Genomic DNA, 25,880 nt, shown 5'->3' with positions numbered 1-25,880 from the left:
CTACTTCTACTACTACTACTACTACTACTACTACTACTTCTACTACTACGACTACTACTTACTACTTCTACTACTACTACTACTACTACTACTACTACTACTACTACTACTACTGACTACTACTACTACTACTACTACTACTACTACTACTACTACTACTACTACTACTACTACTACTACTACTACTACTACAACTACTACTACTACTACTACTACTACTACTACTACGACTACTACTACTACTACTACTACTACTAGTACTACTACTACTACGTCTACTACTTCTACTAGTACTACTACTACTACTACAACTACTACTACTACTACTACTACTACTACTACTACTACTACTACTACTACTACTACTACTACTACTACTACTACTACTACTACTACTACTACTACTACTAATAATAATAATAATAATAATAATAATAATAATAATTATAGTAATAATAATAATAATATTATACTAATAATAATGATAATTATACTACTACTAATAATAATAATTATTATTAATATTATTATTATCGTTCTTTATTATTATTCGTAGTATCATTATTATTATGATAATAATAAATGTAATGATAATTATAATAAAAATAAATAATTAATAATACGAAAAAATCATGATAAAAATATTAATAATAATAATTAGTATAATTATTATTAGTAGTAGTACTTGTATTTGAATTTAAATATTAAAGTGTCATCATCAATCAATGTAAATTGTTCTTTAACTTAACTTGTTAAATTCGCAATTACAAATAGTTTTATTATTTGTATTATGAGTATTATTTATGTTATTATTAATATATTGTATATCGATATAATAATAATATTGTTTATTTAGTTATCGTAGATCGTGTACAATACATCGACAAGGGATTGTTTCCTCATTTTCGGTGCATTTTGGTACAACACAAACCTCAGACGATGTTTTGCAATTCCGATTCCATGTGGCATTTGCAATCTCCCATTTATATTCAAATACGATTCCTCGAAGAATGATACAAATAAATATTTAGAAATCTGTCTAAGATGTGTTTATGCAGATGAGCGATAAAACTGTTTTTCATATTTACCGTGAACCCGGTTTGTAAATCGTAGATATATGCATGAACAGAAACTGCAGACTGTTCTGTAAAACAATAATCATAGTAAGAAACAGTTAAAACACTGTTTATAAATAGGTAAATATAAAATTAAAACACTTATTTTTTTTACGAAGTTTGAAACATTAAACGCCGACAATGGTATTTTTATTAAATATGTCGAATTAATACATGAAATTATTCTCGGTTTGATAAATACGTATCGTATTGGAATGGTAGATGTTATTTAGAAGAGAAAGAATGGTAATGCTTTAACGCAAAAAAGCACAGGTTATTTGTTTAGGGTTTAGCACGAAAAATGCATGATTTTCTCGTTTTGGGATTTATATGAGTTGAAAATCTATTTATTTGACGGGCATAAGTTAAGGTGAAGGAGAAAGACGGGGGAAAAATACCGCCCTGCCGACCCTTAATGAATATATGTGTAAATATAATGGGTTAAATTACTTTTACGTGTAATATTGCAATGATTAAAGTCGAAAGTTCAACTATTTGCGGTCCAGGTTTTCGGTTCATTGAGCTGGGATCCTAGCACAGACCAATTCCTTTACTGTGAATGTAAATTGATGGATTTCGATTTTTGATTGCATCAGCTAAGTTTTCTTGATAACGGTTTTCCATCCGTTACTTAAGATTGCGTTTTTAATACGAATTTTAATTCTTAGTTATGTGCTTTGGTGTTAAACCCTCACTGCCCAGATATAATAATAATTATGTGCCCATATTTATTGATACTTTATTATATTCAAATGCCCGCCACATTGAAATTGTTAAGTGTTTTCATTTGTTTTGTGTCAGTACTGAATGTTTAATGTAACAAGTTTTTGTTTTTTTTTTGTATTTAGACGATTGTTTGTAGTCTTGTGTTTTATTTATACAGTTTAGATACGGATGTCGGTGAACGCATCTGTTGCAAAATGTCGTGATATGCATTAATATAATGTTCGAATACTTCTGTTTTAACTACGCTATTTGGGGATATAGGCTTTTGAAAGTTATAGTCTAAATATGTCATTTTGTTCGTTGGTGTCCGGGATGCGCACGTGGAGCTTTTGGTATTTGGTTTTTGGGTTTAATTAACGTCATAAATGTGACCATGCGCTGTTTATATGGTTGGCTAATAGAATACGTTGTGTTCACAAAATAGTAATAGCTGCTTAATAATTGTCGATTTCTCAAACATTATTTGTTTCAAGTTTACTACGTGCTTTTTGAGAATAAACAAAAACACTTATTCAAATGCCCATAAGCAAATATGACTTTTTTAAGATTGAATGGCTGTTCACAATATTTACAATTTTGCTTAAGAAAACAGTTTACACAATACAAAAAACAAAATGTTGACGCTTGACGTCATTTTTTAAATGTATATTTGCAATAACAATATTCAATAACTCAAAGAGAACATTGTGTAAGGTTGCTAATCATAATTTATCTTTATTTATTCTATAGTTTGTAAGAATATGTGCAAGTTTTTTTTTCAATTAATGGATTGCGAATATGTTAAGGGTTACCTTTTCAAACATATAACACTATGACCAACACATCATCTGTGTATGCATTTAACCTGCTAAAAGTGTTGGTAAGCTCGTTCCATAAATTACCTTATATGTGTGCATTAAAAATGCGCAAAAGCTCTCATACTCGTATATATATATATCGTTTAATATAGCTTATTATCATTGGTATGCAATACTCTATGGGCATGTACAACGTGTGCGCGTTTGGTCAGGTCTGAATGACAAAAAACGCTTCTTTTACATGAAGAGTTCGATTTGTTTACGTTTTACAAATGTAAAACGGAAAATTAAGGGTATCGAAGTTTATTGTTAGGTCGATTGCCACTGGAAAAATAATCATTCTGACTTTGCAGTCAATGGGTTTTTTAATTACGTACTCTGTGCATTTCGGACATGATATTAAAAGCTTTCGTTTTAGTCAATTTACATTAACTTAATGTATTACTTTGAACCACATTTGGACTTGTCTTGACTTTGTGCAGCACTTACCTTCCTTCTAGAAAACTTGGTTGTTGAATTTAATTGTAAAATTATCGGGGTTTCTATGGATACTTTTTGTGCGCCACGTATAGCTGATTTTACTTTTATATTGTTATGAAAGCGATTTTATGTGTGAATTATCGAAAACCTAACATCTAGATTTGATTCAACGTTTTAACCTCATTTGTAGGTACATTGATGACATACTAAATTTAGATAACCAATACTTTGAATAATGTTTACACAAAATCTACCCGAGCGAAATAGTCTTAATAGATCCTGTCAATCCAATACAGATGCAGCGTATTTAGACTTACTATTAACAATGAAATCATTAAGACAAGTTTATACGACAAACGGGACGACTTAAACTTTTCAATTGTGAATTTTCCGTTCCTAGATGGAAACATCCCTAAAGGTCCATCCTATGGTATCTACATTTCGCAGTTGGTACGTTACGCCAGAGCATGTTCATGTATTACAGATTTTAATGATCGTAATCGTATATTAACGAAGAAATCGCTAAAACAAGTTTTGTTTTTTTATCATAACCTACGACATTAATTCGCTTAATTTCACTCAAAGTATGGTGATTTAATTTCAAAATATAATGTTTCCTTAAAATTGCATTTAACTAATGGAGTTTCTCACCCATCATTATATGGAGTTGGTTTGAAGCGTGTTCAAAAATTAAAATATCTTAAAACATATATATTAAACTTTTCAATTTAATTACCTCATTTTTATCAAAAGGATATGATGTTGACGTACTTAAAACACATGCTTGCTGGTTTTTATTCACTATATCTTTCTTCTCTTAATATTTGGAATTATTAATCGAATATCATTTTATATGTTTGATTTTAATAAATTCAATAAACAAAGCTGATTGTATAGGTAATTCGAGGTTACAGTACTGCTTCTTTAATATTTTTATTTCACAGTACTGCCCCTGTGATCATATTGGATTTGTTTGAAGTCATCGCTTCTAAATTACGTCATCAGATCCACTTTCACTGTTTTCGGCTACATGCATGGGTCAACGGGTTTATATCGTTAAACTTTATTAATATTTTTCTCTGACGAGCGTTTCTTGTTTGATTTTTTTTGCAGTCACATAAACAACAAAGCTATGTTATATGGATCTTTTACATCCATTATTGTTGCTTCTTCCTGTATTTGCAGGATGATGATCTGAAATATTAACTATAGGATGCTACAGTATATTGTTAAATCTTTTTCTAAAAAGATGGAATGTAGTTGACACTTGTTCGTAATTTCATGTCATCGTTCCTCAAAAAGTTGTAACTCTGTTGCTCTCGTCTCTTTCCTACAATTAAGCAATTACATGGTAAGTAAATTGAATGCGTTTTAATTCCCTTTTATTATTGTTAAAATTGAGTTGCAATGCTAAGAGGTTAACTTTTATTCACAGTTATATGTATAAAGACAATTGCTGGGCCAAGTTTGAAGTTGAGCGCTCTAAAACCGCTTTAAACCCACAATACTTTAAATTGACCGTTCAAAGGCTGTGACCCAGCTGTATTCTTCTATGTGTGTATGTTGTTTCGTATTTTACTGTTTCTTACTCTTTTGGCAATTGGTCACTTGCCTTAAATAAAGGACCAACTTATTGTATATAATGAGCATGCAATACTGCTTCAGCAGCTGGCGTTTCACTTCTTTATTTTGATACATGCTCTCTCGACAAACATTTTATTGCTAATTTAAAATATTTAATTTGCTGCTTGGTCTGTATCAATTTCACAACTTTGTATTACTGTTTGGGATGACCATCTGCGGAACATCCTATACACGCCTTGAGGTGAGACTTCCTGTGGTGTCTATGTTAGGTCATCGTCTTTAGTTGTAATGTTGAAATTTCGATGGCGTGCTGAAAACACTGCAATACGTTTCAGGACTGCGGTGGCTGTCAAATGCAAATTATTTGTTATCGGTGAGGGAGCGCTTGCAGCTATGATTCTGTTAACCAATTAGTGGTAAGCATAAAAAACTGTGCTCACAAATAAACGAGTATATATTGGAATAAATAAAGTTGAAACTTACTTATAGTAAAGGTAAGTTTGCTAATATTATTCTCTTTGCGTGTATTCAACGGAAATGGCATATTCATACAAATATTAAGTTTATTATAAAGTTTATGAATGTATTAGACGGTTTGGTTTGTATGAACTAATGATTAAGCATGTTTATATGTTGCGATTCATATTTATTAACGCACTGTTTGTGTATAAACCTAAACGAGGGATTTTAGAACTCTGAGTTTAATCAGTAGCAGAGTCATATATCGAGCGATTTGTACACATTTGATAATTTTCTGAAAGAACAACAGTGTAGCATGTGTAATTATTTATGACAACATAAAATGTCGCAACACTAAAAGCAATTATATGAAGTAAATCACTATATTTTGTATGGTCAATCATAACCATGTCAACAAGTGACGACGCTATGCTGAATGTTTACGTTTTTTATATTTATAATATATTGGCAAACATATCTTGAAGGTTATTTACAATTAAACTTCATGCTAGCTGACTTTTGTTTAATATTTATTCCATTGGATATCCAATCACGAGCGTTCGTGGTCAACGTTCTATGCACAGAACCATTAAAACTCTGGGTAGTATGTGTTAAAGCAAATTATACTCGCAATGCAATCAAATGAATTTTTAAAATCACAAATATGCTCTTCGATGTTTAAACAAAAGTAACATGTGAGTGGGTCGTTCTGTCCAAACCTCAATAAGACATTGCACTATAGCAGAATGTCACCTCGCATGTGTCCGTCAACCATCGTCGATGTTTTTTTCATAGCCGACATTTTGAAGTGATCACTATATGAGTCGTTTAATGAGAAAACTGGGCATTATGCATGTGTGTAATGTGTCGTCCCACCGTAGCCTGTGTAGTCCGCACAGGCTAATCTGGGACGACACTTTACGCACATGCATTATGCCCAGTTTTCTCAGAACGCGACTCTTATGTACATGTCTATGAAAGAATGTTATCAGACCAGGACAGTCTTTACTCAACATGCTCCTCGTCTGAAATTATTAAGTATGAATTTCTAGCGAGTAAAATAATATTAAATATTTTAAATACACTAAATTAAATTAAAACATGGCTCTAGATTTATTTACTAAATCATTTGTCACGAATTAACGTTATACGAATATTAAATATATTTAACATCATTGAATTGCATTATATATATATATATATATATATATATATATATATATATATATATATATATATATATATATATATATATATATATATATATATATATATATATATATATATATATATATATTTATACAGTGTTTATTACGCAATATAAATAGGTATTACCCGGAAAACAAAAAACTGTCCTAGATACTTTTTTCGTTAATTTTCTATTAACTGAACTTTTAAACAATAGGATCATTTTGTTTTGTAAATTAAATGCGTTTGTTTTGGTCATTACTTAGTTGTTTCTATTTAAAATAGTTTAATTTATTTAAGATACGTTATGTTTCAAATAAAAAATTCGTTAATTATGAGTATTGGTTTTACTGCGTAATTGTAATACGTTACGAAGAAAGTGCAATAACAATATATAAAGCAGTTTGTTTGAACCATACGAAGGTAAATAACATCTAATGAACTATTGGCTTGTTTGAATTTGGAACATTTTTGTTTGTTTTATCTTCCAACATTCTTGGTCGGTGAATGTTGTATTCAATACACGTGTGCGCAAATGCTATTGAAAACCCATTGGAATCCAAAGATCACTTAATCTATACCACATTGCGGAAAACTGCGCAAAGAAAACGCATGGATGTTTTGAATTAATTGAACCGTGCGCTTAACACAACGCGTCAAATATAAATGGACCGTGCTCTGTGAAAAAGGGGTTTAATGCATGTGCCTAAAGTGTCGTCCCAGATAAGACTGTGCAGTCAGCACGGACTAATCAGGGACGACACTTCCCGCTTTTATGATGTTTTTCATTCCGAGAAAGTCTTTTCTTAGCAAAAATCAAGTTTCGGCGGAAAGGATCGTCCCTGATTAGCCTGTGTTGACTGCACAGGCTATTCTGAGACGACCATTTAAGCACATGCATTAAACCCCTTCACAGAGCGCGGTTAATATAATAGTTCGAAATGTGCGTTTTAGGATGTCTTTATATGCAACAACACTCTAGAGTGGGCATGAGTATCGTTGTCAGGTCTCCAGGTCAAATCTGAGAAATTACGCAATTATAATGTCAACATGCTACTTGTCAGGCTGATTTAGAATACTAATGATCAGAATTTTCGGAAACACATATTCAGAAAACCTAATTTGCTTGACATTCGAATACTAATTTGGTACGGAGTTATTGCCTTTTTTCAACTGACGATCCAACTTTGATAAACCTTTGTATGTAGTACTTCTGTGTGATAGACATGTCATGTATGGTCATTCCGCTTAAGTGAGACTTCATCTAATGTTTGCCCCGGAAGTAATTGTGTGTTTCAACACAAACACATACAAAACAAATACAAACAAAACGAACAAACATATAATGAAGCAAACGTGATCCAAATAAGTTGAAAGTTTAATGCAACATCTCTATAAGGTGAACATTGTCAACTCACTCCGTGCCTATGAATTTTCAGTGCATTATTGCTATCCCATTAAATAAAAAACATGTCTAATGCAGTTTCTACGCAAAGTTGCTAGATGTACTGATCCAACGTAAAAGACAAGTTATTAGTGGAAATCTTAAACAGTGGACGAGTGCGTATTGTATGGTCCTTCCGCAACTGTGATTTTTATAATATATATTTGTATGCGACTGTTATTTGTATATCCGTACAATCGCACATGCACACTCTCCGAAGTTGAAAACCTATAAGTAGAATAGTCTGGTCATGCGCATAATGTCAAATCATTCTTAGCAAATGTCAGATTAATGCCATATTTCCGGTCTGGTGATACTTCAATTAGTTGTTGGCTCTATTGCTTGTTACCAAACTTTCCATAAACCCATAACTGAGCGACGAGCTCACCAGAGAGCCTCCGTCAGTATGAAAAAAAATATTGTTTATGTTCACACATGGCATAGTTTTATTCCTTTTATGTTATAATTAACTGGTATGATAAAGAGTTTGTCTGTTTTTAAATAAAAGCCGACGTAAGCGATACGCTTTGACGAAATAGCGCACAGTTTACACGCAAAAAGCAAACAAATAAAACACGTCGAATATTCGCATTAGATTCTGTCAAAGCATGGAATAATTCTTTGTCGTAAGTGTGTGCCTGTAAAGCAGGTGAAAATGTGTTCAGTAAACATTTCATCTGAACTCGTAACGTTTTATTTGTGATACAAATGCAAATGCGTCTGCCATGTGCCATCAGATATAATTGCATTTGCATGAAAGCGATACGCCAGGGATATTATGGGATTGCCAGAAGTGCAAGTATGGCTTTTTCCTCAATAAGTTGTAAGTCGTATTATGTATAAAAGCATGCAAGTTCTTTAAATTATTATATAATATATAAATATTCATAATTTGTTGTAATGTTGACAGCTTATGTATTATTTGGAATGCGCTTAAACGACAGTGAAATTACAATTTCATGAAATGCACATAAAATAGCAAGGGTGACAAAAAGACCTAGCAAAATCTTTGCGACACATACCACGAAAACAAAAAATGACATCTTTACTGCCTTGTAAATATTCTTTATAAATATTAATAAGCAAAGAATCAATGTTAATGTTTTGGCATTTATTATTTTATTTATACTATTTGTCAACATGTGGACTTGACTTCGATGCATAGTAGACAGGACAGTAAATTGGCACTGAGTGTTTTCATTGTCATCTCCGCAGTGAAATCTTAAACTTGACAAAATAAATTTAGCTGAAAATTGATGAAGTTCGAAGCTTTCCTGGAAATAGGAAAAACAATTTATGTTTTTTTTTGTTTTTAATTTGATTTGAAATATGTGATATTTTGGTCGTCCACCACTTGAAAAATACATAAACTTGCATGAATTTGTTGCAGCATAATATTTATATACTTTTTTTATTTACATCTTATTAATCATACTTATGATGTTATTGTCACTGACCACTCTTCATATAATCAAATCGATTAATACATGTCTCAATGAAAAATTGAATTCATATTGGACTTACTATTGAGCTTCACACAGTCGTATTATCTGTCGGTCTTCAACACAGTAATGCCAATAGGAATTTAGGTGATTAATACTTTTACATTACACAACGTTATTGAAAACCACACAAGTCAGTCAACACACAAATGAGGTGCATCTTGTTGTAATAAATGCTGTGTAATAATGCTGTGTAATATAACATGATACTTGACATGTTTCTAGATTCAACCAATAGTGAGCGTAATTTACTCCATATTTTGCTACACAGGATGTTTCTTTTCTCAAGCTTTCTTTTGATAAGTATAACAAAAAGTTAAATGGTTATACTTTGTACGTTGATGTAGCTAAATCATAGTTTAGTTTATATTTTCATTGATATGATGTAAACACTTGTTTAAAAGCAATAAATCCAAAAGAAACAATATTAAAAAAACTGATACAATATGAACGTATCTTACAATATCTAACCAATAAAAAAAACTATATGATCATGTTTCAGTGTTCTTCTTTGAACATTCTTTAAGTGATTTAATTTACTTTGTGACAGTACAGTTTACTTTTAAACCACCAGCTATGCATCCCATAGGATATTTAACTATGATTGGATCGAAGGCGTTCAAGTCGGTCCAAAAGCTAAAGTATTATTATGTGTTATACTATGTAATGTTTGTTCTATTTTATGTGATCGTTAATTACGCACACTTTATTAAAAAAAAAACTTTAGTTTTTTAAATCAAGCACATTTGAAAAATAAATACACTTTCATAAAAGTTCTTGTTACTTCAAAAAAAATTAAACAAGAGCTGTGTTTGTGAAGCACAATGCCCCATACTGCGCTTTGAAGCCGAACAAAAGCTATTTAAGAGAAAATGGTATATTTTTTATGTAAAGGTCACAGTGACCTTGAGCTTTAACCTAGTGACCTCAAATCATGTGTGATTGTAGATCTCAATGAGATGCATGCATACGTGAAGTTAAGAGAACATATACCCAAGATTTTTCATTTTATGAGCAAGGTTAAAGTTTTGGGACATACACACACATGCAATGACAGACCGACAGACAGACAGTCTGACAAAACAATATATCCCCGGATCATTAGATCTGGGGGCATTAACACGATGAATGAATACGTTTAAATAGAATGAACTCAATATAAAGAAGTTAAACACATATACATGCTGTTTTTAGTGTTCTTAATTATATAAAATGATTAAAACGATAATATATTCAATATTTAATATTTAAAGTCTCTATAGCGCTCAAAATCAACGAAAATTTTGTAAAGTATTTCGTAAAATAAAGTTTACACCTAAACAATCAGTGTTCCTTATAGCAATAGCCACAATTTCAACGCTAGATGTCGTATGATTATATAGATTTGTGAAGATACAAAATGCTCGTTTTTATTTATTTGTAACCACAATAAATTCCATGCTAATTTCCTGTGAATATTTCTATTCATACGTATGGAAAGCCAAAGGGGACCCCCGCTAAAATACATATACTTATATAGTAAATATCGGGATTGTCATTTTTCGCGGAACTTTCACTTTCCGCGAAAAACCAATGCCAGCATGGCCATAAAACACTACATACAAATCGAAATCTAAAAAGCGCGGAACTTTCATATATTTTCCGTCGGAGCAATTATTTTTCAACCCTGTAGAAAAAGCGGGCTCAATTAATCGCGCGGAACGTTATTTATCTACTCTGTACAAATAGTAGTGTTTAAAATCGCGCGGAGATTGTAGAATGCTATTTTAAGAAGTCTATTAAAGAGAGAAAATCCAGTAAATACCAGATCCAAAAAGCGCGGAACACAAATATCGTCCGCGAAAAATAAGCATTGAATTACTGTACAAATCTCGGGTTGTTAAGTGTTAGAATCCCTAGTTACCCGAAAAATTTGATTGGATCCGATACTTAGAAATAACCAATCAGATACTTTGTAACAAATGCAACACAATCAGTGCGTTCAGTAAGTATAACGTTTCAAGATGGCGGAGCGAATTGCATGGTTATTGTTTCTACTCGATGGATTCGCAGATAATTCGGAAATAGATCAGATTGGGATCAATAACTGTATTGCATACGATCATTTACATGTATTACCAGGTTTGTATTTGTACTTTTTTAATATTGTGTAAAACTATCCGATAATATGCATAATGTTGACAATTGTTAATTAAATGAGCCGCGTTCTGAGAAAACTGGGCTTAATGCATGTGCGTAAAGTGTCATCGCAGATTAGCCTGTGCAGTCCGCACATGCTAATCAGGGATTACACTTTCCGCTTTTATGGTATTTTTAATTTCAAGGAAGTCCCTCCTTACCGAAAATAAAGTTTATGCGGAAAGTGTCGTCCCTGATTAGCCTGTGCGAACTGCACAGGCTGATTAGCCTGTGCGGACTGCACAGGCTTACGCTAATCTGGGATGACACTTTACGCACATGCACTAAGCCCAGTTTTCTCCGAATGCGACTGAAATAATAACTTATTGTAATGTAATGTACTTGTGTCTTGTATTCGTTCAGTTGAACGTCAATATATTAATACATTTATTTTTGTTTTCAACCTATTAATTAAAATAAGGTATTGTTTTTAATCCGTTTTTAGTTTCGTTATAGCTGACCTAGATTTAAACATTTCGTAATTAATTAATAAATAAAATTATTAATAAATTTATGTTTTTATATAATTTATATATAAATTTTGTAGGTGTGTGTTGCCAGTAATGGTTGAAGATATGCCAAACAAATTGTGCCTCTCTATACAGACAGATTTCAGGTCTCAATTTCGACTTCAAAGGTCAACATATCACTGATATCAGGTTTGTCAGCTATTGGTTTGTATTATTCTTATCCACATTGCAGCAAGAATAACTGGATAACTTAACTTTTCAATAGCTATTACATGTAGATCTAATTTAAATTAATCATGTTTCTAAATCATCCACTAAATGCGGCTAATTCTCCACTTGTTGGAAGTTTTTTGTGATAAAAACTTGGAGTAGATTTATTTTACTCCCAAACTTCCTTTAAGAAAGCCCAACAGCTGTAGAGTGATGGAAAATCTACTTCTTTAAAGTATTTATAAGTGAATAGACCCTTTTCACAATAAGCCAATATAGCAGGTAGTCAAATGATTGCAGAATTCCAGAATGAGGCTGAACGTGTAGAGATTTCTAATAGTGCATCGCAATATCGCTCTGCTTTTGATCATTCAGCTAGATCTACTTAATGATATTGCCAACAAAAGTTGACTTCGTCAGATATAGCCATTAATTACTTAATATATACTTTCCATTTTAAGTGCCAATATATGAAATGCATTTTCTTGATTAAAGTACTTGTTTGTATTCTTGTTTGTATTCTTTTTTTTTGCACAAACTCTGACACTCCAAGTATGGCTTTCAATTCTTAGTGTGTGTAAATTGACATTCTTAAACTTATTGGATTATCTGACACTCTTTGTTTTCGCATTATTTGGGCGATTAATCAATTATTTTATTTATTGATAGATCTTGCGTTTAAATTCCCCTGTATACAGCACAAACCCATAACCTCTTTATGATCAGATACTGTGCAGACAAATACTAAATAACAACGTGATGTCATAAACCACATTTTGTAGATATCTGGTCATCTGGTCATTTAACACAATTAATGACACCTCCATGTGACCATGGCGTCTCATGGTTGTAGCATTGCGTAGCCGTTTCTTGGAATAATTTAACGCCAAATACTCAATTGTTGCTTTTACTGAACATAAAAGATATTGTCAACATTGAAAGTCATCTCTCCAAAAAGATTGTCAGAAACTAAATACTGTATACATATTAGCCAGTTTTATCATAATTATAAAGTGCTTTATACCTATATATTTTTAATATTTCAAAAATTTAATACTAAACATTTGTGTCATTTTCTTCTATTTGATAGGACTTTGTCTGATGCTTGATTCAACTCTTACACGTTCTATAATTCATGAAATTGTACACATCCTACCTTTGAAAATTGTAGTCTTACAATACTTAGTATTGTATACTGCTAATTTATGACTTCGATTTGTGCAATAATCGATGTTTAGTCTTCAGACCACATTTACTCTGATGCTTATGGGTAACTGGAAATTGTATGCCCCTGGAAGGGTGGCATATAGCAGTTGAACTGTCCGTCAGTCAGTCAGGATGTCAGTCTGTCCGTCTGTCCGAAAAAAAATTAACGTTGGCCATTACTTTTGCAACATTGAAGATAGCAACTTGTTATTTGGCATGCATGTGTATCTCATGAAGCTGCACATTTTGAGTGGTGGAAGTTCAAGGTCAAGGTCGTCCTTCAAGGTCAAAGGTTAAAAAAATATATCTATAATTAAAAGCGGCGCAGTAGTGGGCATTGTGTTTCTGATGAACACATCTATTGTTATATATAAAGATTAAATATAATTCATTAATATACACTAATAGTACATAACTTATGTCCTTGAATCATTATTTAGGTGTTATAATTTTTATATTTGAATTACTTATCAATTTTTTTACTTAACACAGCATGACATGTGATGGTTGTCTGTATTCATATGTTTGACTTAATTGTAACCAGTGTCAAGTGCGCATTATAATCTTGATATTCAACGCAATTTGCATAGCAAAAGAAAATGCAGTTCCACGTTCAGCCTTGTTCTGCAATTTAAGGCGTCAGGTGATATGATTGATATCTAAAAATAGTATCGGTGTTCATATTGTGAAACTGGTCTATTATTCGATACTGATTAATTTGATGAATCAAGTTAATTTTTGTTAAATACATCTGTTAAATATTTATGCCCCCCTCCGAAGAAGAGCAGGTTTATTGTTTTGCACATGTCGGTCCGAATGTCCATATGTCTGTCCACCAGATGGTTTCCGGATGATAACCCAAGAACGATTTTGCCTAGGATCATGAAACTTCATAGGTACATTGATCATGACTCGAAGATGACCCCTATTGATTTTCAGGTCACTAGGTCAAGGTCACAGTGACCCTAATTGTAAAATGGTTTCCCGATGATAACTCAAGAACGCTTATGCCTAGGATCATGAAACTTCATAGGTACATTGATCATGACTCGCAGATGACCCCTATTGATTTTGAGGTCACTAAGTCGAAGGTCAAGGTCACGGTGACCCAAAATAGTAAAATGGTTTCCGGATGATAACTCAAGAACTTATGCCTAGGATCATGAAACTTCATAGGTACATAGATAATGACTCGCAGATGACCCCTATTGACTTTCAGGTCACTAGGTCAAAGGTCAAGGTCACAGTGCCAAAAAACGTATTCACACAATGGCTGCCACAGCAATTGACAATCCATATGGGGGGCATGCATGTTTTACAAACAGCCCTTGTTTGAAATTTATTTTATGACATTAAAGTAATGTATAGGGAATTTAGTTACCTACACATTCTTTGAAAAGAAATTTGAATTGTAAATGTATACTTCATTTATTTTGTAGGAATTCTGTACAACTGTGGAACCATGTATGGTTCGTGACCGCACAATGTTGGTTGGCAAAAGGATATTGGAATAAGCAAAGGTAAATTGTATGTGAAGGAGTCTTGACAATTGCAAATATAGTTAGTTTTTTTGTAAGGCTCGCAGAAAGTGACCCTAGCCTTCATATATAAATAAAAAGCTGAAAGAGTATTTATGAAAAATCGTGTAATCAAGTTTGCAATATGTTACATTTTATTTATAAGCTCATCTTTTTTTTTTGAAAAAAAAAGAGATATTGTCATCATCTTGGCGTCGGCGTCTGCGTCGGCGTCCGGTTAAGTTTTGTGTTTAGGTCCACTTTTCTCATAAAGTATCAAGTATAAAACTTATTTACTTACTACCATGAGGGGACTGGGCAGGCAAAGTTAGATAACTCTGGCGTGCATTTTGACAGAATTATGTGCCCTTCTTATACTTAGAAAATTGAAAATTTGGTTAAGTTTTGTGTTTAGGTCCACTTTATTCCTACAGTATCAAAGCTATTGCTTTCATACTTGCAACACTTACTATCATAAAGGGACTGTGCAGACAAAGTTATGTAACTCTGACTGGCATTTTGAAAGTATTATGTGCCCTTTTTATTCTTAGAAAATTGAAAATTTTGTTAAGTTTTGTGTTTTGGTCCACTTTACTCCTAAAGTATCATAGATATTGCTTTCATACTGGGAACACTCGCATATTATCATAAGGGGACAGTACAGGACAAGTTGAATAACTCTGGTTGTCATTTTGACAGAATTATGGTCCTTTTCTTACTTAGTAGCTTTGAATATATGGTTAAATTTTTCTGTTTTGATCTACTTTACTTCTCAAGTATCAAGTCTATTGCTTTCAAACTTCAAATACTGTCATGCTATCATAAGTTACTGTAGCTGGCAAGTTGAATTTTACCTTGACCTTTGAATGACCATGACTCTCAAGGTGAAATTATTAAATTTTGCTAAAATTTCCATAACTTCTTTACAAGCGTTACAAAGCAACTCTTATCTGACATACCACAATAGACTCCACCCAAACCATCCCCCACGCCCCCCCCCCCCCCAAAAAAAAGAAAAAAGTACTTTTTTCATTTTGAAAGATCATCTAATAAATGACCACACCCTCACACTATACCCCCTGCCCATTTTTTTAAACATGGCTAAAAAACACAAATATTTATTTTTATCATTTTTTCATTTTTGGAAGATAGTGTAATAAATGACCACACCACCACACTATACACCCTTCTCCACCCCACCTCTCCCTCCTTTGTGATTGAAGTATTGAGATAGGTCCTTTCAACTTTAAAAAAAATAGATGAGAGGTCTGAACCTGCAGGGCGTGATCTTGTTAACAATCAAATGAGACATAACTTAGAAGCTTCACTTCATTTACTTTGTCAGGCTGGCGTAGTGGATATGGTGTTCACCTAGTGAAGGGAACATTTTGGGTTCAACCCTGTTTATTAGCGGTCTCTTTATCTTCATATATACAAAGTACTGATTACTCCCAGAAAACGGACTCTAGAATGTCTTAATAAGCATAAAGCTTTCAATGCAATCAAGCATAATTAATATGGCTAAACTCTAGCATGAATTTTACTTTTGTATTTCAGGGACTCAACATTACACAGTCATTTCAACATGTAGAGTCTTGTCAGCAATGATGGAGCAGTACTTCAGATTTCCAGAATCTCGTCATGAGCTGAAGATCATTGCCTATGAATTTCATGAATGATGTAGAATGATTGGACTGTTGATGGAACCCACAGTGCATGTCCTGCTTCAACATCTGAGCATAGGTCCTTGTTTATCAGCAGTTTAGTTCTTCAAGCAGTCTGTGACAGTTACTTGAAATGTTTGGACATATGACCTGGATGGCCAAGTTCTGTGCATGATGCCCATTTAAATAGGAACGGCCCAGTGGCGCATTAAATGGACATTTTTCGAATGTTCTCGAGGATTCAGCTTACCGCCTGACAAGAAATCTTGCTTTTTGTTCAGTATCGAGGCCATGGACATTTGTATCATTTGCAAAAGATACTGCGATATTTGTGCCTTTGTTCATGCTTTATAGTTGATTAACAATTGGAAGCCATAACCTGTTTTTAAGATGGTGTTAGTGGGACAATGAATTTTGTAAAGATTTAAAGACTGGAAAAGATAATTAAAAGTCAAAAGAGTTCTGCTATTGTTAAGCATGCTTTATTGATTTGTAATGTTAGAAAGATGGCATTATTAACAGAATAAAATGTCCATAATTTGAATATTCTACTGTTTTCAGCAACATTTAATTTGATATAGTACAAAATGCTGCATCATGTTATATCATGATCTGTTTTGTGAACAATGCCCTTTCAATGTATATTTAATAATTTGTCAATGGGTGTTACACGCATAAGCCCTACCATTAGCCCAAAAAGGAATTGCTTAGGAGTTTTGCCACCTTCTAGAGAAAAATACTTCTCAGAAACAATTGCATTTTGGAAAGTCTATGGCTAGTAAAATTTGGATTCCTTTTGGATACCCAAGGTTACCAATTTATGTTTAATAAATTTGCAATAAAAAGCTTTGACAGAACATAATGTCACAGAGTCGAACACGTGTATGGAATAAAGTGGAAGTTGATTAAATGAGTAATACACATTATATGCTTCTTTGATTAAAAGTTTGTGTTTTCACTAAAACTGCAAACATAGTAAGCTTTAAAGTATTGCAAAGACCTATCAATATTGATAGGTCTTTGAGTATTGCAACTAAATAAAATATTCAGATTTAAATTGTATTATTTGAATGCACTGTCTAATACATATGAGCCTCGCTCTGTGAAAAAGGGGTTTAATGCATGTGCACTCCAGATTAGCCTGGGCAGACCGCACAGGCTAATCAGGGAGGATACTAAACGCACATGCATTAAACCCCTATTTCACAGAGCAAGGCTCATATATGTTCAATAAACCAAAGATAATCAAAAACAAAATGAGACATTTAACCCTGTACCACTCAAAAACGCACTAAGACACATTCGAGAATAAATTTAATTTAAGACCTTTCTTACTATATTAAAGTTTTAAAGGCTTTGTTTCCAACCCATGGATACTGATGAGCAGCAAACAGCATAAAACCTGAACAGATTGTGAGTTACTTGCAGGCTGTTCTGGTTTTATGATGTTTGCATGTAGAAAATTTAAAATTTCCTCAGAGCAGGAAAAGGTTAATAATAACACAACAGCAATTATACTTAAGTTATTTTAAGACTTCATACTAATGCAAGCAACTTGCAACTGTCTAACCAAAATCGGAGATGGTGGAGGGCAAAATTAATGGCTGTGCACCTTGAATTATCTATTCATACTCAAACAATATAATGTTGATCTACAGTATCTTGTACAGCATGCATCTAATACTACAGCCAAATTTGCTTACAAATAATATTACAAGAAACACAAGTCATTAAAGACTTAACTTTATTGCATCAACCATTTAGCAGGAATAAAATATAAAGAGAAAAATTATGGCAATTTTTTCATCTGAACATGCAAGTCTTCATATACAATCCCATTGCATATAAAAACGACAGTTTACTATTTTTCCGTTCTATATGTCAGCATAAAGACAAGATGGTATTCACTGTGCAATAAAACACAAGCAATCATATTAAAATTGCTTTTAATTATATGAACTGTACCTTCACTAACATTCAAGAATTTTAATATAAATACATGATGAAAGATGAGCTTTTTCTTGTCTTAAAATAACTTGATACTTTGCAATGACCAAACAATACAACTCAACATACAAATTATCCAACAAAATATATTTTAATGACACAATATTTTTATTCAACAATAGGAATAGCTTAAGGTTGTAACATATTAGACTAAAGTCACAGTGTCAATCTAAGCAAAGAGTAGAATCATAAAGAGATGTCCACAACGGATGATGTGCAAGCTGGCTCTGACTCAGATTTCCACATCAGTTGATGTGCAAGCTGGTTATTACAAGGATGTGAACAACCGATGACGTGCAAGCTCTAAGACAGATATCCACAACAGAGATTGTCCTTGCTGGCTCCTACTAATGTCCACAAGTATATAACATGCAAGCTATCTCTGACTGATGTCCTAAACATATGACGTGCAAGCTGGCTCTAACACAGATGTCCACAACAGATTACGTGCAAGCTAGCACTTACACGGATGTCCACAACAGAGGATGTGTAAGCTGGCTCTAACACTGATGTCCAAAAGAGATGACGTGCAAGCTGGCTCTTACACGGATGTTCACAACAGATGACATGCAAGCTAACACTAACACTGATGTCCACAATAGAGGACGTGCAAGCTGGCTCTAACACGGATGTCCACAACAGATGACATGCAAGCTGGCTCTTACTCGGTTGTCCACAACAGAGGTCAGATGGGCAAGCTGGCTCTGCCTCAGATATGTACAGAGAAGATGATGTTCAAGTTGGGAACACTGCTACAGCTATAAAATACAAAAACCATGTTTCATACTATCATATTATTTTACTACATGTATTTCTTCCACAATACAGAACATTATACTCATTATTAGCATTCTGCTATTGCTATCTGAAGGTTTACCAGATGCTATGTGTGAAGATAGTTCATACCAGAAATTAGCCGAAAAACACTTTTTAGACATAATGTGCATTCTGCTTTAAGATATATAGCTCATAATTCACTGGTTAAATCAAACTTTTTGGACTAAATTGGCGTGGCATGCATACAAAATGTCGAGTTTTGAAACTGTGTCGTATCTGGTGTGAATCTTGAGTTATTTAATTTGGTCAGTATATCAGATGTGTACACCTGTTATATGTTAACTGTAAGAGTTTAGAATGTCTTGACAGTCATTGTGTTTGTAATACATTGTGTTATCTTTCAGATTTGTGTTACAGTTAAATATAATAATCAATAATCTTGTTCTGCATGCCGGTCAAATTGTTCCGTGGTAAACACCTACCCATTGTGGTCAACTCGTACCTGTTTTTTAGTCAACTTGTACCTACCCAAACTAAACCCGTACCCGATTTACAGAAATAGGTGTAGGATGGTTAGCTTATAAGTCAAACTCATAGAGACAATTTTTATTTTCCTCTTGATGTTTCCACTTAAATTATCTAAGCATTGCTCACGCAAGTTGTCTGTTGCAGATATGTATAAGCAGCGAACGTGTTGATGAAAATTGACACTTGTGGTTGATGTCTTTCAAGAATTTTACAATTGTGACAAAATAAGACAAATGAAACAAGTTGAATAGTTTGAATGAGGTACGAGTTGACAACAAGAGCACCGCATAACGGGTGCCACGCTCTGCTACAGGTGCTTGTCAGATTATTTTTTTTAGAGGTCACAATGACCTTGACCTAGTGACCCCAAAATGGGTGTGGCGTGTAGAACAAATCAACATGCATCTACATATGAAGTTTCAAAGTTGTAGGTGGAAGCACTTTATTTTAGAGCCAATGTTAAAGTTTTATAGTAGAGGTCACGGTGACCTTGGCCTTTGACCTAATGACCCAAAAATGGGTGTGGCGTGTAGAACTCATCAAGGTGCATCTACATATGAAGTTTCAAAGTTGTAGGTGGAAGCACTTTGATTTGAGAGTCTATGTTAAAGTTTTATATTAGAGGTCACAGTGACTTTGACCTAGTGACCCAAAAATGGGTGTGGCGTGTAGAACTCATCAAGGTGCATCTACATATGAAATTTCAAAGTTGTAGGTGGAGCACTTTGATTTTAGAGCCAATGCTAAGGTTTTAGCACGACGCCTTCGGCGGACGACGAGCTGGCTATGACAATACCTCGGGTTTTCTCCGAAAACGCCGAGCTAAAAATGGGTACGAGTTGACCAAGGTACGAGTTGCCTTTGGGATGAATTGCCTGTAAAGCCTTGTTCTTGTTCTTTTTAATTGAAGATGTATACGGTGCTGGACTAGAGCATACGACTGCCATAACAATAACTTGGCTCTCTACTAACTGAGCTTAAGGGAAGATGTTTCTTACACACAAACACTATATTTCATTATTTGACGACATATGATTATGACGTGTTTTTGCGGGTGTTTAAGTTTTAACAGAGACGTTTGCATATAGACAAACCGTGAAAACAACACTCGATACTCTTGAGCTGTTTTAATTGCATTAAAATTCATAATTCATGTATGTTAAATACTAACCTCATCGCTAATGTCATCAAAATTGATCACTCTTTCGCCCTTAAAAGGTTTTGTGTTAATGTGAAACAACCGTCATCATGATGACTGCATGAATGCTGGATAAGACGCGAGTTTTGATTGGTTCTTTCTAGGTGTCGGAACCAATCAAATTTTATCGCGTAACCACATAGCAACCCGAATTTCGTGCAGTAATTCAATGCTATTGAAAATCGCGCGGAGTAATGAATCTTCCGCGCGATTTTACATTAGCAACCCGCAATTTACATAGCAACCCGAGATTTGTACAGTAATTCAATGCTTAATTTTCGCGGAAGATATTTGTGTTCCGCGCTTTGTGGATTAGGTGCGCGCGATTTTATACACTATTATTTGAGCCCGCATTCTCAACAGGGTTGAAAGATAATTGTTCCGACGGAAAATATATGAAAGTTCCGCGCTTTTTAGATTTCGATTTGTATGCAGTATTTTATGGCTATGCTGGCCTTGGTTTTTCGCGGAAAGTGAAAGTTCCGCGGAAAATGAAAATCCCGATATTTACTATATAAGTATATGTATTTTAGCGGGGGTCCCCTTTGGCTTTCCATACATACGACACACGAATACTAAAATGGTACCATGTTAAAACCATAATAAAAACGAGCATTTTGTATCCACAAACATCTATTTTACCAGATCACAACTGGTGTTGAAATTTCGGCAATTGCCATAAGGAACAATGCTTTTTAATTGTTTAGCTTTATTTTACGAAATAGTGTACGACATTTTCGTTGATTTTGCGTAATAATGTTACTTTAATATTTATAATTTTCATTGTGCAAATAACGAGGATATTAGTGCTTCATGGGTTACCTGAAGCTAGATGCGACTTTTTAAAAAAATATGCCAAAGCGAGTTTTACCCATTTATGCCTAGTGGACTCTCCCATCCTACTAAATTGGATCAATTTATTTTCAAGATTAGGGATTTCTAGTATACTTATTTCTATATTTAAACTATTTCAAACAGAAATTCCTTTAAGCATACAGCGCAGACCCTGATGAGACGCCGCATCATGCGGCGTCTCATCTGGGTCTACGCTGTTTGCCAATGCATTTTTTTCTAGACGCTAGGCATAAATGGGTTAACAACGGGCCAAACCATTTAATATGTTAACCAGAAATTAGATGAGCATCGAGGAAGTAGTTTGGATTTCGCAATTTAGTATAAATTTACCGTACCCTCTATGGATCTATATGAAAGTAATGTACATAAACATCATGCGAGTGCATTTTGAAACACATCCCAGCCGGCATTCCCATGCGAATCGATTGTATCCGAGAGAGATATCGCGGAAGTGTGCGCCTTGTTATTTCTCCAAGGTTTTGTGTCGTACTGTATAATACAGATTTGATTAGTAGATGTAAATAGCATTGACATTTAATGGATATACACTACCATTTTACAATATTAAATAACTTAATATATGGATTGTTTCTCTTACAAATATTACATATACATTTACTTATTGTACTTCAAAGGTGTTGATTGTCGAATCGGTCTAAAATGCATAGATTCTCATGGATTGCCGTTAGTTTCTCGGGTCAGTATTTGACTTGTATATATGTATCATTAAAGGAAAAACAGCCACTTGAAAAAAAAGCGAATCATTGATGCATTCTAGTAAACGTTCGTCAAAGTCCGCACGCCGAATAGATGTTATTTTAAAACGCACTTTTGGTTGGGCAAGGCCTATGTTGATGGGTCCCCGGGAATGGTAATGTTGACATGGATGGTCGAGATAGACCGTAATGTCATATGAGATGTTCAGTATTAATTTGGGGTAATTGGTGAATAAATGAATAAGTAATGTTAAAACAGTAAGCAAATTGGGTACGACAAAAAATGGGAAGAAAAAAATGTGGATACGAAAAAATGTGGGTCCGAAAAAATTATGCCCCCCAAAAAATTGGGTTCAAAAAAGAATTTGCGTACGAAAACAAATTGGGTACGGAAACAAAATTGGGTACGAAAACAAAATTTGGTTACAAAAATTAGGTATGAAAAAAATTGGGTACGAAAAACATTAAGGTACGAAAATGTTGGGTACGTAAAAAAATTGGGTACGATAAAAAATTGGGTACGATACAAAAATTGGGTACGATACAAAAATTGGGTACGAAAAAAAATTTCGGTACGAAAAAAAAAATTTGGTACGAAACAAGTTGGATACGAACTTTGAGGAATGAAAAAAGTTTGGGTACACAAAAATGGGTACGAAAAAAAAATGGATACGAAAAAAAATTGGGTACGTAAAATAATTGGGTACCGAAAAAATGGGAACGAAAATAAATTTGGGTACGAAAACAAATTTGGGTACGAAAAAAAAAATGGCTACAAAAATAAAAAATATGGCTTCGAAATAAAATTGGGAACGAACAATTTAAGGTACGAAAATCAATTTGGGGGTACGGGGAAGTGGACCTCTTGATAAATTTGAAAGAGGACGGGAACCAAGCTGCCTTTACCTTTAACAGTGGCCCTGGAGTGGGTAATGTGGACAAAGATGGTCGAGATAGACCGTGTTGTCATAAGAGATGTTCAGTATTATTTGAATTTAATTTGTGAATAAATGAAGAAGTTATGTTAAAACAAAATTTTGGTTGGCCGTGGTCGGGCACTATCTCCACATACACTATAAGCACTAGAACCTTGAAACTTACCACATGGTAGCTATTAGCATAGGTGCGACAGTGCACTATTCGGAATTTTGATGTGACCCCTGGGTCAAATGTTATTATCATGTGCGTCGCATGTTGTTAGAAAATTGTTTGTTTACCCATAACTTTTGACCCAGGGGTCAGATCAAAATTCCGTCGCCGTCACCGTCGCATATATGCTTATAGCTACCATGTGTGTAAGTATCAAAGTTCTAGTGCTAATAGTGTAGGAAGAGATAGTGGCCAGGACAGACGGACAGAAAGCAAAGATCAATACAATATCCCCACGCTTTTATCGTTAAAATGTAGGTAAACCTAGTCTCTTTTGTGAAAATGCCCATATAGTTATATGTACTTAAGTATGCTTTTCATTTGCCTGTTGTTGTTTTTTCAAAAATAACGACGAACGAAAATACCTCAAATATTACTAAACACGTCACAAAAGTAGTAAAAACCATATTACTCATGCATATATATTGGCGCATTTGCTATATAATTGCCTGCTTAGTTCTAATCGTCGACATGATGACTTAAAATAATTCAGTAAAGTATGTGACTACTTATACGTGTGTTTGTGCTAATTATATGTCAACAGCAGTAATGCTATAAATATAGCAACGTACATATTTTATAACTGTACGCGATTTATATATATTTGCTTAAATTAAAGCTGCCCATAAACAAATACCTACACAATAATGACACTACTCTTAAAACGTAAATCAAATTAGTTGACTGAATACACAAAACATGTAATTACCATAAAATTACTAACGACAGCCACGTTGCATAAAATTATTGAGCACAGAACAGTTGTCCTTATGCGCATTACATAGTATTTGTATCGCTGCATCATATGTATGTGTCTATGTCTGTTTATAAATGTGCTTAGTCAACTTGGCTTTGTATTAACAATCTACACACGTCAATGAATGTATTTTTTCTGCTCTTACATACATAGGAAAAAATACCAATAAAAAAAAACGACTCATCTACCTTTTATTCATCCATACTCTTTCTACATTTAAACCATTGGTATTAAAATGGTGTGAAATATTCAAATTAGTTCCGATTTCAGCCGAATAGTAGTTTTCAATTGCGTATAATACCAAAATTAATGGTATTTCAACGCTGTTTTTCAAATACAGTGACAGGATCTGTGAAAGTGAAGACATTATAACGTAACATCAGTTCAAAAGAGTCAAGTAATTGTGTCGCTTTTCGTTACGTTGTAAAACTACAATTGGATTCGCCGATATAGTTTAGTGAATTGTGAAAATTGAACCCGAGCGGAAATTGAAAAATCAGTATGGCTTCTGCAGATATGAACACACAACGATCTGGATTTGTTCGTACTATTTTAAAACTATTGACATTTTCTTTGACAGAAAATAAAGCCATTTTATGAAGAAATTATATAATGTAGTTTGTTTTTAATATCTATATAGAGTCGCTGTTATTACGGGTATATGTCGTCTTTAATACACTTTAATACACATCTGTATGCGCAGAGTAAAATATGTAAATGTTACCAGGACGATACACGCTGAACCTGACATCTTTACCAATAAAACGTCTATTGAGGAGACCTAGATAATATCAATCGTCGTGGAATCAGAAGCAAAAAGGTCAATACGAACATTGGTAAATAGTCAATGCGTACATTGGTGATTAAACTTATAGGCAATTGCTTTTAACCATTTAAATGTGTGTATTTAACTCATGATATAGAACATGACAGCAATAAAGCAATATAAATGCAGCAATTAGGCATGTATTTCAATATGTTAACAAGTTGTCGAGTTATTTAATGTACGTTTCAAAATGGTATTTACTTCAATATTCCTAGATATTAAGTACATAATTGACCTTCACATTTCAACATAGACGAGTTAGTCCTTGTCAAAACACTTGTTAACACGTGTTTACAACAACAAACCCTTTATTTAATGAATCTTATAAAAAACGTATAAATACATTTCTTGTAGATTTGCTATTAAAACAGTAATTGCGCACAACTATTGGCGATCAAACGTTGGATAGGTTTTCTTAGTAAAAGTAGTGTACGCTAAGAAATAACATGCACATACGCAATAATTTATCAATACCAACAAGAGAACGTTTTCTTAATTATTACAGAGAGTTCTTAACTGTCGTATGA

The 25,880-nt window shown here is 33.5% G+C and overlaps 2 long non-coding RNA genes across 2 annotated transcripts; one reads left to right on the top strand and one right to left on the bottom strand.

Moving 5' to 3' along the window:
- The first annotated feature begins 11,157 nt into the window (after positions 1 to 11,157).
- Positions 11,158 to 17,084, top strand: LOC127842683 (uncharacterized). Its single transcript, XR_008031823.1, has 4 exons — positions 11,158 to 11,416; positions 12,021 to 12,132; positions 14,799 to 14,879; positions 16,434 to 17,084. It is a non-coding gene; the product is annotated as an uncharacterized LOC127842683 (long non-coding RNA).
- A 1,186-nt stretch (positions 17,085 to 18,270) lies between these two features.
- Positions 18,271 to 21,594, bottom strand: LOC127842684 (uncharacterized). Its single transcript, XR_008031824.1, has 2 exons — positions 21,024 to 21,594; positions 18,271 to 19,305 (listed from the first exon to the last, which is right to left on the bottom strand). It is a non-coding gene; the product is annotated as an uncharacterized LOC127842684 (long non-coding RNA).
- Between the last annotated feature and the right edge of the window lie 4,286 nt (positions 21,595 to 25,880).

Source organism: Dreissena polymorpha, chromosome 8 (assembly GCF_020536995.1).
Source record: "Dreissena polymorpha isolate Duluth1 chromosome 8, UMN_Dpol_1.0, whole genome shotgun sequence".
Classification (NCBI taxonomy): domain Eukaryota; kingdom Metazoa; phylum Mollusca; class Bivalvia; order Myida; family Dreissenidae; genus Dreissena; species Dreissena polymorpha.
The sequence above is the reverse complement of the archived record's forward strand: the minus strand, read 5'-3'. Positions and strand labels throughout refer to the sequence as shown.